Consider the following 3,868-nt stretch of genomic DNA (forward strand, 5'->3'; position numbering starts at 1 on the left):
AGAGGCGACCAAGCGGAGACCAACAAGCCGTCTGCTCCGGCAACTGGCACCGCCGACCCCCTCCGGTCCTCCGAATCTGTCTGTAGTTTCCTAGGCTGCCACTTCATCTTTGCTTTTATCTGCTTAATAGTCTCGATGAACTTGTTAATTTGCACAATTCCACCCGCGGGGTGTATCTTTAACTTCTATTTTGAAGATTCGGTCAAGGGCCTTTTCTATGTAAATATTTCTCCGCATTCTATCTCTTTGCCCATTGCTCTTTGGATTTTTCCTTTGCCGCCTTCCCTTGGTTGCAGTCTTGCCAGTCGGACAGCCGCTCTACGGACTGTTGCTGGATCAAGTACTTAGATTTTTTGGGAAGGCAAGTACTTAGCCGTTTAGAGTTTTTTAGCAAGTTGATTAGAAAACGGTGAGCCGGCTGCTCAAGAATTGGTTGTAAAAGGCTGGAAGCCGGCTTAAACTATGTACATGCTTTGAGTCCTTAGCCATTTTTCATGTGGACACCCATTCTACCTTACTCCTGCCCACCAGACAGTCGCTCTGCGAGCTGCGGCTTCTAACAGGAGACGGCTTAAGTGCCACACACTACTTGTCCGGCTGCAGGAAGCATTTCATAGTACAAGACGGCAAGTCCCCGGGCCGACTAGTCGAACCCGGTGCCAAACGGCATGACAAAGAATAACATACTCATAGGCATAATTCTTATCATATAGATAAAAGAGGGCAGTCCCCGAGCTCTTCTCAGGGGGCCTGAAGTCTTCGTACTTTAATACAAAAGGTAGCGTGGTACATACTGCATTAACTGTAAAATCTTCGGAGGAGATTTGCATTCCATGGCTGCTCCGTCTCAGGTAGTAGGAGTCGTTGCCCAACACTTTGCTGATGATGAAAGGGCTTTCCCAAGGTGTTGAGAGCTTGTGCTGGCCGGCTGTTCAGTGGATCAGCCGGAGCACAAGGTCTCCTTCTTGGAAAGATCTCGTCTTGACCTTCCGGTTGTAGTATCGGCGCAGGCTCTGCTGGTAGATGCTGGACCGGTTCAGTGCCAACAGCCGGCCCTCTTCCAGTAGATCGACGCCGTCTTGACGTGCTTCTTCTGCTTCCTCTTTGGTGTACATGGTGATTCGAGGGGAGTCGAATTCTATGTCCATTGGGATGACGGCTTCGGCACCGTAGACGAGGAAGAAGGTTGTGAAGCCGGTTGACTTGTTTGGAGTTGTGCGCAGGCTCCAGAGGACGACTGGCAACTCGTCAAGCCAGCAGCCGGCCGAGCGCTCCAGAGGCTCGACCATTCGAGGCTTGATGCCGGACAGGATGAGGCCGTTTGCTCGCTCTACCTGGCCGTTGGACTGCGGATGGGCAACGGATGCTAAGTCCAGTCGGATGCCCTGTGTCGTGCAGAAATGGGCTAAGGCACCTTTGGCAATGTTTGTGCCGTTGTCGGTCATGATGTTGTGCGGTATGCTGTACCGAATTGTGATGTCGGAGATGAAAGTCACAGCAGTCGGACCATTCAACTTCTTGATTGGTTTTGCTTCTATCCACTTGGTGAATTTGTCCACTGCGACAAGTAAGTGAGTCAATCCGCCTCGTGCCGTCTTGAATGGTCCCACCATGTCCAGGCCCCAAACAGCAAAGGGCCAGTCAATGGGAATAGTCTTGAGTGCAGAAGCCGGCTGATGTGGCTTGGAGCGGAACTTCTAGCACCCTTTGCATTTTTGGACCAAGGCCTTGGCATCTTCAAGAGCAGTCGACCAGAAGAAACCATGGCGAAGGCTTTGGCGAGGAGTGCTCTTGAAGCCCCGTGGTGGCCACACTCGCCTTGATGGATGTCCTTGAGAATTGCTTGGCCTTGCTCCGGCTCCATGCAGGCGCTGGTAGATACCAGTGACACTGCGCCTTACAAGCTCTCTGTTGACTATGGTGTAGGCTGCCGCCTGGCGTTGCACTTGTCGAGCTAAGATCCTATCAGTTGGCAGCTCTTTGCTCACCAGGAATTTGAGGATGGGCTGGGCCCAAGAAGGTGCTGCAATTTCTGCAACTGTCAGGACAGTGACTTGGACGAGGGTGGCTGGGCCGGGAGGCGCCCGGTTGGAGTCGGTAGCCACTTTCTGTGTCGGTGAAGTCCCCGGGCCGATTGGCGCAGTCCCTGGGCAGGGCTCTGAAGTCTCCGGGCCGACCGCCGTAGTCCCCGGGTCGGGTGCAACTGTTACGACCCCCGCGCCACCTGCTGGAATGCTCGTGCCGTCTTCGGGGGCTCTCGAGTCGGATCCGACTACTTCAGGAGGAGCCGGCACGAAGATAGAGTCTGACTCTGGCGATGGCTTGACAGATGGCTTGAGGAGGCGCTGAAGGGTGACGCCGGATGATATTGCTTGACGGGTGGAGCTGATTCAAGCCACGGCGTCTGCTTGGTCGTTGTCGTTTCTTGGTACATGGAGAAATTCGCATCCCTCAAAATATCCACTGAGTTGCTGTACAAAGAAGCGATAGCTCGCCATGTTTGCGTCTTTGGCGTCCCAATCGACTGACGACTGCTGGACCACCAAGTCGGAGTCACCATAGCACAGGATCTAGCGAATGTCAAGCTCTTTGGCCAGCGGGAGCCCATGAATGAGTGCCTCGTATTCGGCGACATTGTTGGAGGCGGCAAAATGGATTTGCAGCACATATTTGAGCTTGTTTCCTTTGGGGGAGGTGAGGACGATGCCGGCTCCCAAGTCGGTGCGCATATTGGAGCCGTCAAAATGCATTCGCCAATGGGTGGAGTCGGGTGCTGGCGGCAGATACTGGGTCTCGGCCCAGTCGACGAGGAAGTCGGCCAGCGCTTGCGACTTGATGGCGGTGCGAGGCTGGTAGTAGATGGTTTAGGGGGCCAAATCTATGGCCCATTTGGCCACTCGGCCCGAAGCATCCCGGCTCCCAATGATCTCGGCTAGTGGAGCTATGCAGACCACAGTGATTGGATGTTCTTGGAAATAAGGCTTCAATTTCTTGGCGGCAAAGTGCACGCCGTAGCACATCTTCTAGTAGTGGGGGTAGTTTTGCTTGGAGGTCGACAGTACTGCACTCAAATAATATACCAGTCTCTCGACTGGTAGTGCCTTGCCTTCCTCCTTGCGCTCTACCACGATGACTGTGCTGACTACTCGGCTGGTGGTGGCGATGTAGAGGAGCATGGATTCCTTAGGAGTCGGAGCCGCCAGGACAGGCGGAGTAGTCAACACCTTCTTTAGTTGGAGAAAAGCTTCATCCGCCTTGTGGTTCCACTCGAAAAAAGTGGTCTTCTTCATGAGTTGGTATAGGGGGAGAGCCTTCTCACCCAGCCGACTGATGAATCGGCTGATGGATGCCAAATAGCCGGTGAACTTTTGTACGTCCAGCAGTCGGCCGGGTACTTCCATCCTCTCAATGGCCTTGATCTTCACAGGGTTGCATTCTATGCCGCGTTCAGAGACCAGGAAGCCAAGAAGCTGGTCAGCTGGTACTCCGAAGACACATTTCTCCGGGTTGAGCTTGATTTGAAATCGGCGCAAGTTCTCAAAGGTCTCCTTGAGGTCTTCCAGCAGTGTTCCATGCTTCTCCGTCTTCACCACCATGTCATCCACGTAAACGTGGGCGTTTCTGCCGAGTTGCTTGAGGAGGCACTTCTGCATGCAACGTTGGAAGGTGGCGTCGGCATTCCTCAAGCTGAATGTCATGGTCAAGTAGCAGAAGGCTCCAAACGGCGTGATGAAGGCGGTCTTCAGTCTATCGGTCGGGTTCAACTTGATCTGGTGATATCCTGAATATGCATCCAAGAAACTCAACAGCTCGCATCCGGCTGTGGAGTCTATCACTTGGTCGATCCTTGGCAAAGCGAACGGGTCCT

The sequence above is a fragment of the Triticum dicoccoides genome, chromosome 2A (genome assembly GCF_002162155.2).
Source record: "Triticum dicoccoides isolate Atlit2015 ecotype Zavitan chromosome 2A, WEW_v2.0, whole genome shotgun sequence".
Lineage (NCBI taxonomy): Eukaryota > Viridiplantae > Streptophyta > Magnoliopsida > Poales > Poaceae > Triticum > Triticum dicoccoides.